The sequence below is a fragment of the Camelus bactrianus genome, chromosome 8 (genome assembly GCF_048773025.1).
Source record: "Camelus bactrianus isolate YW-2024 breed Bactrian camel chromosome 8, ASM4877302v1, whole genome shotgun sequence".
Classification (NCBI taxonomy): Eukaryota; Metazoa; Chordata; class Mammalia; order Artiodactyla; family Camelidae; genus Camelus; species Camelus bactrianus.
The window spans coordinates 27741429-27754485 of NC_133546.1; the positions used below are offsets into that span (position 1 = coordinate 27741429).

Consider the following 13057-nt stretch of genomic DNA (forward strand, 5'->3'; position numbering starts at 1 on the left):
TATCTAATTCTCTCCCACCTCCTCCAGGAATAGATAGGTCTCCCGGAACTTTTACATCTAGTTAGTGAATGAACAAGTCTTTAAAAAAATTACAGGTCCTTGTCTCTGTGCTAGGAATTTTGGGACAGTTCCACAGAGGCTCCATTTATGATCCATGCTCTCAAAGAACCTACAATGAGATTGTAGGAGATGTGACCAAGATGCTAGAAAGAATAAGATTTAATTCAATAGCGCACGCAAAATATTGCAAACAGCAGGGTAGGGTATAGCTTAGTGGTAGAGTGCATGCTTTGCATGCACAAGGTTCTGTGTTCAATCCCCAGCGCCTCCATCAAAATAATAATAGTAAAATAAATAAATAAGCCTAATTGCCTCCCCCTCCAAAAACAAACAAAAATCAATAATAAAGTTAAAAAAAATAGGGCAGGCATTCAGAAGGCCAGACATTGCCAAATTTTTGTCACCCCCAGACTGCATAATGAAGCAGTGTGAATGTGGAAAAGCAACAAACTTCTAGATTCTAAATCTGGAGGGAAATAGGCAGATTCACATTGGAAGTTGACTTCTTTATGTGCACCCCGGCAAGATGCTCCAGGGTAACACTGCAGGCCCCAGTTTCCTCATCTGTAAAAGGGGGTCAGTCATCACACTTTCCCCACCAACCTCAAAGCATGTTGGCAGAGATGGAAACACTGAGCACATTCTACAAAGTGATTTAAATTTGTTCATTTCTAATATATGTGTCCAGTGGCACAGATCTGCCTTTTGATTATGAAATGATTCATAACCACTTAGAGAGGCAAGAGGAGTAGGTTGAGGGAATGTTTATTGAATTAATAAGTAGTCTTAAATACTTGCAGGATATTTTAACCATCGGAAGACGTAGTGGAATAATTAGTGTGACTGTGGATGAGTCATTCACCTCTGTGCAACGTTCGGTTCTGCTTCTTGCATGTGAAAGGGGAATGCCAATTCTAGTCTTACATACTTAATGCAGTACTGAATCCTTTCCTAAAAACCAATGAAAAGTCTTTCTCAGAAAGAGAATGTTATATTTATACACACTGCGTGTTATATATTATTGTGTGTCATTTGCAGTAAATTTAACTGGAACTTGGCTTAAGGGTCAAAGGTAAAACTGTAGGCTCAGAAATGAAAGCAAACGTTTCACAAAATAGGTTCTGGATTCATATTTCAGCAAAAGTTAATTGGTTAGATGTGAAGTCCTTAACCACTTACATGAATGCATTTTTATTCTTATTTTTATTAATGCTAAGAAGTTGAATGAAATAAAAACAACTGTTTGCACCTAAGGGAGGGCAGAATAGGTTCTGACCCTCTATGTAGGGTATTTGCTTAGTACCTCATCTAAGAATTCTTAGCTAGCTTTCCCATCACAAGCATATCACAGAAATACTCAGATATGTGGGCATCTATTAACTAAGAATGTGCCTAGAATTATATACTTTGGGGTTCACACTGCTGTCTTCACTAGGTTTCAAGAGGGATCTCAGTTACTTGAAAGGCTTTGAAGCTTTTTTTTTTTTTTTTTTTTTTTGCCATGTTTGGAGGTCTATAAAGCCAAAAATTCTTTTCCCTGAATGAGAGGCGATTTGAGGGAGGGGTGGCAGGTTGGAGGGCAAGGCTTATACAAACTTTGTTGTTGTGGGACAGAGGGTTGGTGGCTAGCTTTAAAATTCTGTTATTACTTATGAATACCACTTAGAGAATAGATTTCTGAGCTCATTGGTAATCTAAACTATTTTAAAAGTCAGTAAGTATTATGAATCATTTAACTTGCAAATGAACTCAAATAGGATAATATACAAAAAACAACAAACAAAAAACCAAAAGAAAGTTCTATTGGGAAAATAAATTTTAAATATTTAGGTTGTATAGATTTTGAGACAGTCTTTTGAAAACAATTTCAATTTGCAGCTTTTGCCAGTTTACAATAAAATTTTAATAAATTTTTAAAGTAGAATTCATAGATTTCGATTTTACCTTAAGAAATTAACTGATTTCTAGTCTCTTTTTCTTAGCACAGATGATTTCTAATAATTTAAGAAAAGTGTATCTTCTTTTCATAGAACTAAAGACTCTTAGTTTTGAAAATCCATGAGCTAGGTTCTTCTCCTTTACCTTATTTTATGTACCACAAATTACTGCATCAAAAAGCCTCAGTCCTTCTCTGACACAAACAAAAAGTGCTTTCTCAGAAAAAAGAACATTGCTTTTTTATTGTATTATGTTGTGTGTCATTTGCAGTGAGTTTTAAGAACATATTGATTACAGTAGTATTACGATAAATCAGTTTTGTTCTCTGGACTTTATTTCAAAGCAGAAGTTTGTAATTGAAGGTTTTTTGGGTTTTTTTGAAATTTTTATGTTTATTTTTTAACATTTTTTATTGATTTATAATCATTTTACAATGTTGTGTCAAATTCCAGTGTAGTGCACAATTTTTCAGTTATACAGGAACATATATATATTCATTGTCACATTTTTTCTCTGTGAGCTGCCATAAGATCTTATGTATATTTCCCTGTGCTTTACAAGTTTTAATGTTGATAATATTTAGTAGTTTTGATAACTATAAAACTAAGCAGATAAATAAATCGGTAGTTTGATCAACGAATACATTTAATTGAAATGATTAATATTCAAAATATTAAGTATACTTCAATTTAAATTTCAATCATATAATGATAAAAATGACTTACTATTAAACGTATGAAATAATAAGGTAAGTCATTTTTAAAATAGTAAAATAACAAAGATAAATAATTTCATCTGCAGGAAAGACAGGATTATGATATAAATTATTGATGGTTTCAATTCACTTGTGGTTCCAGTTTATTGATTTATATTTTGATGCTTGCAAAAAATGCTTAAAATTATGACTTGAAAATGTATGCACAGTCAGATGACATATGGAGATTTTAAAAAAGAAAATTCTTGGTAAATTATCTTAAAACTACACTCCTCATATGAGATCATCTCTTGATTTCCTCTCAAGAGCCACTACCCAGTTTATCTCTTCATACTTAATATGACCCTATTCAAGCTTTATAAAGCCAAATATGTGACTTTACCCCAAATTTAAAGGTTTTTTTTTTTTTTAGAGAAAATGATTCTTTCCACTCTCTTTAGTCAATAGTAATATCATTATCACAACTTATACTAATGATTGGATATACTCTGCTAGAAGCTGGGGTTATCAATTGGTTTAACACACTTTTTTTTTGGAGGAGCTTTTATTGTCAGGGGATTCTCCTTATTGATAAACTCCTAAATCATCTGTTTGAATCTGATGTGTCTTAATCAATTTAATACATAGTTGTTGATGACTTATTATGTTAAAGAGGAGAAGAAAAAAACATCCAGGTTGAATCATCATCCTTAGTCCTCTCCCCTTAAAGGAGATGACTTCTGTTAGGGAGGCAGTAGGTGGGCTCTGTGCTTTGATGGACCAGATTTGAAACCCATCTTTCGATTAGTCATTGAACTGTGGGAAAGTTATTAATCACCTACATCTCAATTTTACCATTTAAATGGGAATGATACTTTCCTGATGGGGTTTTTAGACTGAAGATTAAATAGCATGTTTGAAAAAAAATTTATTAGCCCTTAGCACTGAATCTAACACAGAAAACTTCATAAATTCAACTATTATTGTCAGGCCATTCATTTCAGTTTTTTCTTTTTCTTTTCTTTCTAGGGGAGGTAGTTAGGTTTTTATTTATTTACTTACTTATATGGGGACTGAACCCAGGACCTCGTGCATGCTAACCACACTATCACTGAGCTCTACCCTCCCCACTCTGGCCATTTATTTTCTGTTTTGCTTTCTGAATGACTTTTCATTGAAAACTACTATTTTGTGTGGAGGCCCAGAAAAGGAATAGCATCACGCTGAAAGGTTGACTATTGCTGAGTTTTAAGAAAGGATGTTTTTACTAGTCGTGTGATCATGGGCCCATTATTTACTGTCCTGTTCCTCCATTTCCTCACCTGGAAAAATGGACATAGTAGTTCTCACCAGTAGGATTGTTATGACTATTAAGTGAGTCAAAGGAGTTTAATATTTGTAAAGTATTTAGAACAGTGCCTGGCACATAATGTTTGTTAAATTGAGTAACTAAATAAGATTATGTTGATCGCTAGCAATACACAAGTGCTAATCTGCGGAGCATCCTGTTAGGTTTCTGGGTTGCTGAGGGACTCCGAACCAGACACCCTTTCTAGGCAGTCAGAGTTCCAAATAAAACCTAGGTTGCCACTCATTTCACTCAGGGAGGCCACCTGAGAACTTTCTGCTCTGGAGAAATGTGACATTGAGGGAACAAAACACTGTCTTTATTCTCCTCTTCAGCAAAGGGCACAGGAAGGGAAATGCTATGCTTTATACTTTCTACTAAACAGAACATCTTTCTTGCCATGAAATTAGATGCTGCTGTTCTTTTCCATTGGTGGTGTTCATAAATCTGAGCGATTTAATTTGGGAAATGTTTCCTGGGATAAGAAAACCTAAGCACAATTGACACTGAATAACCATGAAATGTCCTTGAAGCCAGAGGATTGGATAGCCATGAAATAGTCACTCAAAAATTGATTTTCCTCTGCTAGACACATAGCACAGACCTTTGACTTTATAGATTTATGTTAAAAGGAACATTGCTGTCCAGTTTCCCTGTTGTGTTCATTCTTTCTTCTTCTTTAAGTAAAAGGACACTGTCAAATGGAGAAATTCAGCATTAACACATTCTGAAATGTCAAGTGTGTTATAAGGTTTCTGTTTCTGAAAATGTATAAGACTTCAGGGTTAAATTTAGTAAATTGTGAGAATTCTCAGTGCCAAAATACATGATTTGACAACTAATAGAGTTCTCTCTTCTCAGTCAGTATATCTTCTTCCTTTTTTTTCCCTGAAATGATATTTAAAGATATATTTTAATTGATGTGATTTTTTTCCCCTGATGGAAATAGCATCTTGGTTTGTCAGCAGGATGCATTTTCACAGACTCCACACTTGAGTTCTTACTGTTTTATCCTGTATTTACCTTCTGTTTCACTTTATCTGTGGCCGAGTAATAGGTGTTTGTTATTGATTGAATGGTTGTTTGTATTTCCATCCATTTTCATTCCCGTTTTGTAGTACGTCTTTGGTTTCCTGATGTTTCCTTTTTATCTTTAATTCAACCATATTTCCTAACGGCAGACTTCGGCTCTTTAGATAGATGTATTTAGTATGTTGAAAGAAATTAACTTTTAAAGTATGTTTCATGTAAAAAATACTTTCCATTCCTTTAAAATACTTTGCTGCACCCTATTTGGTTATTAAATTCTTACTACCAATGCATTACCCCTGGTGCCTGTGGATTTTATCACCAATTGACGACAGGATGATTTTTGACCTTCTAGGAAGAAAATATCATGCTATAAAATTATAAGGACCCTCTTCTCTGGGAATTCATCACCCAAAATTCATAAAGACCAAAATACCAAAGTAATTTACGCTTATATCCAAGTATATCTGAAATATTATGTATCTTTTATCTACCAGAGGAGTGATGAAAATACATTTACTGTGGCTGAAACTATAACTTTGAAAAGAGGGAAAGTTGACAACAGCTCTGCCCCTAACAATAATGAGTTGACTGAAATTAGCACATTTTAAAGATTGCTCAGTGTTGCCAAGTTCTTTCTAGATCTTCTTGGATTACCTCGACTTCACAGAAGCATTGCAGACTGCCTAGCAACTTGGGTGTTCTTAATAGCCACTTGAGAGTGCGAGGTAATTGAATTCACTTTGAAAGGATGTCTTTTCATAGAAGTGATTTATTGCTAACTCTGTCACTAATTAGCTTTCTGACCCTAGAGAAAGTACTTAACCTCGCCCCGATCCTCAAATTCCTTGTCTGTAAGATAAAGGGATTGGACCAGATGATTTCAATTGGCTTTTTTTTTTTTTCTCACTTCTGAATATCTATGAGTTGCTGAAAACTAAAAGTGAAATCTGTGCTGGGGTTTGGATGCTCTGTGGTGTGACTTCCTGAGATACTTGCTTCTCACTATCCCTGGGCGTGTCAGGGGGAAAACGCTTAGGACCCCACTGCCTCCCTTGGAGTTAAAAGTCCTCCTGTTTAGTCCGTTGGTCCTGGATTCTCTTTGCAGATCTTCTGAGGCTTAGGTTTCCATCTGTAAATGGGGATAATAATGGTACTTGTCTCAAATGGTAACTGTCATTACAAAATGAAATAGTATCTGTGGAGTTCTTACACGTTGGGATATATTAGATAGCTCAGTGAGTACTAGCTCAATTCCCAGTTGACTTTGGTTTACAGGTACCTCTAAATCTTGGAAATAATCTAAATAAAATAAACCTAAGTAAACAAACAACTAAATAAATCTAAATATTGGGAATATGTCCTTTAATAAAAAGGATAGAAATTAAGGGTGCCAGGGTGAGGAGGGCTTATAGTTTGGTACAACGCACAGGATGGACCCTGGAGAGAGATGAGGGTTGTGTTCTAACTCTGCTTTTCATTAGCTCAGTGACCCTGGGCAAACCCAACTCTCAGTTTGCATCTTTACTTGTGAAGTAGGAAAAATAACTTCTAGTGAAGATGAAATGAATACAAGTGAAAACACCTGTTGCATAATCAGCTTGTAATTGCTTGTTTTTTTCTCTTGGTGGGGATTACAGAGATGGATGACTATAAATTCATCTAGTATTTTCTCATACTTCAGAGTCAGGACCGCACTGAAACCACAGTAGGCAGTAAGTCTCGATGTTATTTTGACGAAAAGATTCCTTGGGAATTAGATTTCATAGCTTGCTTCCATTATTCTAAACCAAATGAAATTCAAGCTAATTTCCTCCTGTTCTTGTCTAAGTAAGGATAAAAACCAGCTGGTGTCTATCCTCTGGGAAATATTCTTTCACATTCTTAGATCACCCATTAGCCTTCCATTCTATGGCCTTACATAATTTTCAACAGACATAAAAAGATAATTATTTTCTTTGTTGTTCTTCTACCACCCAACTCTATCCCCAATCTAGTACATCTTTTTTTTAAAATAGTCCAAAAGGTTGGATGACAAAATTGGAAAGCATTAGCACATTTATTGATAATTATCGGCCATGAAAATTGGTAAATAGTTTAATTAACAGCACTTCTGTTGAAAGAATACTAAGATATTTATGCTGGATTCTAGATGTTGATGGCACAATAGGTTAAAAAGGTCGGTAATATTAAGATATGAATGACTTTTACTCATGTACAGGGAAGTATGTGAGTAAAATACTTATTTTTTTTCGACTTTAAATACATTATCTTGTTAGATTTTCATAGCCTCCTTCCAGGTAGGTTAAATTACCACCACTTTCCAGACAAACATAATGAGGCATGGCATGCATAAATGATTTGCTTAACATAACACAAATTCTGTGAAGCAGAGGCAAGGTTGTACACGGATCTTTATAGCAAAACTAATGGATCTTTCTCTCTACAATTCTACTAGCCCAGGCCTTATGATTTTTCTAGGTGATATGTGGTACAACAAAACATAATTTGAATAAGCTTCTCAGGACCCAGGCTACTTCTGTGTCCTATAGGATCAGTGTGTAGACCAAGGGCTACACAAACAGATTCCACCAGAACCTTCCAGAAATATCAGCTTTAAGATCCTAGGAACTGACATAGACCTGGCCAAGTGGCATTTGATTCCACAGAGGCCTACTGTTTTCACTCTTGGGGATCAGAAATGCTCACAAACAAGAGATGACATGTGAAGTTTCATTTGTGATTTAGGAAGTCATTTAAATAAGATTTGAGTTAGGATGATTAGGCGAAAGATTATGCATGTGGCTACAAAAAGACACAGAATGTTAAATCTCAGAGATGGTGTCGGAGAGACGGGACTGGAAATAATTTCAGTGGAAAGAAGGTAGCCTGCTGTTATTATTGGGCATGCCTTGGAGCATAAGGATCACTGGAAACAAGCCTGTAGCCCTCTTTATGAGCTGAACCACAATCCTCTTTTGAGTTAAGTGAAGATAATGATAATGATCGATTTTATTCCTCTTCACTGTAATGGCCTAGACTTGTGAGAAAAATATATTAACATTTTCATTTGGAAGTTAAATTTATGGTAAAACGCCTAGAGAAAAGTACCCCAGAAACAAGAAGAGCCATGTTGTTGGAGAGATCTAGGAATGTTGGTATCTCAGAGCGGCCTAAGAACCAGATTCAGAGTGTGGGTTCTAATCCTGCAGTAACCACTGGTCAGTGGAAAATTAGCGTGGCTGCACCACAGTGCTCTCAAGAGCTTGAATTCGTGTTAATAACACAATTCAAAGACTATAAATCTATACAACTGAGCGGTGGTTCTAAGTGATATTTAGCCCTTAAAATTCTATGATTGTAGTTAAATATTAAAATTGACTAAACTGGAAATGTATAAAATAAATGGATACATCTGATACATTCATACAATGTATAAGATAGATTGTAGTAAAAAGATATCCTGAAAAATTATAAAAAGAGTGAAGGTAGTGTGTGTGTGTGTGTGTGTGTGTGTGCGTGCACGTGTGTGTGCGTGTGTTCCCATGGGATATAACATACCAATTTTATTTTGATGTCTATTTTCAATGTAAAAAATTGTATACTTATCAAAACAGGATGATGTCCATTATTTCCTTTTTGATGCAACACTGTAATTTTTTAATAGTTTTTATGAATGGAGCTTTCAGTAATTAGTAGAAAAAATTATATGTGTAGTAGAAACTCAGTTTAAATAAATGAGTTCTTTACTAGTCAAATTTATAAAACTCGTAAATCAAAGAACAGTTTTATTCAATTCTAATCAAGCTATAAAAGGCTGCACAGTTGTATTCTTTAAAATATCAAGACTCTCAGTGCATTTAAAATGAATGTATTTCCACATCAAAAATTCAGATTATGCCTAAGAGTTTAATAATATATCTATTTTATGAAGAAGAATATTATACTCACATATCCAAAAAAAGTTATGGTTGAGTTTTGCTTCATTTAATAATTATATTTTTCTTGATTCATAACCTAGTTACACACTAGAATCATCTGAATACAATCTTTATGGATGGAGTCCAGGCCCTTTTGTTAGTGATAGTTGTGACTGTCATTTGGAAAATTTTCCCAAGTATTCATGACATGAACTCTGTGGTTGAGAATCACTGTTTTATAGTTACTAAAATTTCCCAGGAGACTGTATTTAAGTTATAGTTTATAGCACCTTGTAAAATGCTCTTCATATTAAATAGCATTGGTGCATTCTTTATAGTAACACTATTTTGCTCAACAAATATAAAAATTGAGCACACATCAAACACTGACTGTTGAAATGCACTGTTAGTTGTCTTCACATGAAGAAGATTTAAGCAATTTATGGTTTTGAGATAGTTTATTCTGGATGCATTGCACATTTCTTTGTGGAAGTGGACGAGGCAAAAACACCAGCTGTTTCCTGGAACCACAGCTGACTTTCATTATAAAATTTCAACATGAACTAATTCAGATAAAGGGATAGCTTCTTCCATGAAGGGAAAAGATTTATGTTCTAGTGAAACATATACATCGACGTGAACACTATACATTAATGTTTATATTGTAATGGATCCATTTTAGAAACTATGTATGGAAGCCACCTTGCTGACTTTTGAATGCATTCCATTACCAACAAAGAGAGATCTTTTCACCACTGAAATTTCACTGAATTGCTCTGTGTGGAATCTCATATTAACTAAAGGCCAGACCATGCAAAGAACTGTTAATAAGAATGTAAATGCTACCCAGAACCTCTCAGCCTTTAGCTTGGCATGAGGAAGTCCTGAGAACACAGGAGAGGCACTTTGTTTGTGACATGTTTCAGAAATCAACTGTGTACTTAATACACTATATGCTTAATCAGCTGGAAACATCCCTTCCTACTGTTGCCTAAATTGCAAAGAAGAATTGAATGTCTAGTGAGTGCCTGCTTGGGACAGTGCTCAGTACTATGTCTTTTGTCAGATTTAAGACAATGGGAGACATGGCCTTTCACTGCAGTGACATTCTAGTCTAGATGAGGAGAAGAGTTGCACACATGGATAACAGAGAAACCCCAAAGCCGGCAAGTGGACATTGGCATCAAACTCACAGTAGAGGCAGTAAAGACAACACGAAAGGAGAGCAGTGAAGATTCGGGTTCCATGCCCTATGGGAAGACTCACTGGGGGAAAGTACAACTGAATAGATCTTAGGGAGGGAGGGAAGTGTGGTGAGGATGACTGAGATGCTACCCCTCTGTTTATATGCTTACGGGCAAAATAAAATTAGATGAAAGGCAGTATTTATTGAGAATACTGTAAATTTTGTGAGTCATCGACCCTCATAAAAGCCCTAAGAAGTAGGTAGTATTATTATTGTTATTTTACAGATGAGGAAACTGAAGCCCAGAGAGGTTAAGTGACTTGTTCATTGCTGATCATTTTCCTGTTTGTATATTTTGCCCTGAGGATGAAAGGATATTTAAAAAATAAACAGGGATGAGCACTTTTGCAGAGTTTGCCTCAACATATGACTATTTAGGTCTGTGGAGGAAAGCATTCATGGACTGGAAAAAAGGACTCTTGCTTCAACATTGAAGTTCTGAAATTGATCTATGCAGAAGCTCCTTCTGGTCCCACATGTGCCAGGCATCCTTGCTGCTGCAACCAGCATCTGCCTGTGCTAAAGCCAACCAGCAGCTGCTGGCTAAACTTCAAAACCATAGTCTAGTTATGTCAGATTAGAATGCAGAATCCCTTGTTGTCAGGGTAACCGCATTTTTTGATTAGAGAATGCCTTAGCCACACCAAAGCCCCTAGTGTGAAATATTGAAAGGGGCTGTAGACTGTGGCCTCCGCTATCTAAATGGGGTCACTGATTTTATCCTGAATGACACCATTGTGTAGCTTTAGCCCCAGCCGTGAACTTACAGTTTTACTTCATGGTAAAACTCTGGCAAGTGGCGTCAGGCGCTCCAAAATAGAAATCAAGGCTACCTCTTCATCGCACACATATGCATACAACCATGTAGTTCTTGAAAGAAAAGCTGCAGGCAGTTCCTCAGAAGAAAGCAAGTGCCTTTCAGTTCCTGCAGAAGTGAGAGGTCTTCCCTAGAGCTCTCGCCCCTTAGGGTGACTTGACTGCTGAGTTAGTTGGACGCCCATTCCCATTGTCCACGTCAGTCACCTTTTCTCAGTAGTTTAAAAGTATGTAATGTATGTGGGCTTCTTTATACAAGAGGTTTGTATCAATAAGCTGTTCATTTTATTGAACTGTGGTCCTAATACAGATCTCAAGAGATAGTTTATATATTTATTGCTTGAGATTTGAAAAACTATTGCCTTAAAACCACCCTCCAGAGATGAATGTTTCTCATAATTATTAAAAATTTCTGTGGGCTTTCCAAATTTATCTTTATCAATGAAATTGGTTATTTTCTCCATAAGAGCTGATTTAAACTTCATGACTTCAAGGCAAAATTAGTCCTTCTGAATGTAAACTGAACACAGTTCTTCATCACGATGATAAAGACCATGAGCTGTTATTAAATATGTCTCTCTTGCCTTTTATGCTCTCGGTGTCAGTATATACCCATATGCAAAATGGCAATAACAGTTCCTGCCTTTTCAAGGCTACTCTGAAAGCGCTTGAAAAATATTGAATTTCAGAAAACAAGTCTTTGTCGATTACTCCCTGTGTACCAGGCGCTGTGCTTTTTATTTACTTCTTATTCCTTGTTGAGTTTGAAGAAACTGAGGCTCAGAAAAATTAGCTATCTTTCTTAAAGTCACAGAGGATTTAGCATTATAAAACGTCATTTACTTGGTGCAGCAGTGGGAACTTACCCAATTTATTTAACTTTCATGAAATTAAGGATAAAGGGTGCTGTCTTTCTGGTCACTTGGAACTTGTTTCAAATCCTGGCTCTCCCATTAACTACTTCTATGACCTTCAGTGACTTAAACAGAACTTCTCTGAATGTCACTTTCCTCATTGGCAAAATGAAGGTGTGACCTATTCACAGATTACGATGAAAATTATTTGAAAATGTTTATAAAGCATCTGATACAACAGCATGATATATGTGAAATACTGTCATTCTGTACTTATTTTTTACTCTGACACGCTAAACTTTCTGTTTGCTTTTGTCAACATTTTATTTTGTGGTTGCAGAAAATGAAGTCTAGTGAAAAAAAAACTGCCTTTCTCATCCAGTTAATTAATTGAAACTGTGATTTAGATTATAAATCCCAAATTGCTGTTACTTGTCTGTATCTCCCTTTCAACCTGTGAAATACAAAACAAACTCAAGGTGAAAAATATACCCAAGATTTATATCCCTTCCTACTCTGTCATCTTTTAATAATCTATAATGAAAGAATTTTTAGAGCTTTTTGAAAAAGGTCTAAATTACTTAGATGTAATTATCCAGTAATTTAGAGCAGTTGTGAAACTCACTTTGATTTCGTTAACTTTTCTGAGACATTAAAAAGGAAATGTTGAAATATATTTATTTATATCCAGCTGGATTTCAAATGGTATTAGTTCCTTATAACTTGCCATGTTTATTGCTTCTGTCTTTCTTTTTATTTCTATATTCACTTTTAAGATAAAGCTTAATTCTTTTAAGAACTAGGCTGCCAAATGTATCTTATTTGCTATGTAAGGCAAGCTCTCATTGCAGGAAGTTGTAAGATTCTCAACTGAATTAAATTTACAAGGTTAGAGAACTAAGTTCTTTTTTTTTTTAATGGTAAATAGGAAATGTCAGTACTCTGAGTAATATTTTCCACTCATTTAGTAAATAAATTTTCCAACAGATTTTTGGATTGGTCACATTATTTCAAAGTCTATTTTGTCCAAGTGCTAAGAGATATTTTATAGCAGAATTTAATTCTTCTTTAGCTTGAATTAACAATAATATGAAATTCATATGTGATATGATGTGCTCCTGGACTGGCCTTTACCAATCTTGAAAAGAGATC

At 35.3% G+C, this 13057-nt stretch overlaps 1 protein-coding gene across 2 annotated transcripts in view; it reads left to right on the forward strand.

Moving 5' to 3' along the window:
• The window catches only part of MOXD1 (monooxygenase DBH like 1), an 84378-nt gene that overhangs the window by 27527 nt on the left and 43794 nt on the right, over positions 1-13057 (forward strand). The gene's annotated exons all lie outside the window — the stretch shown is intronic.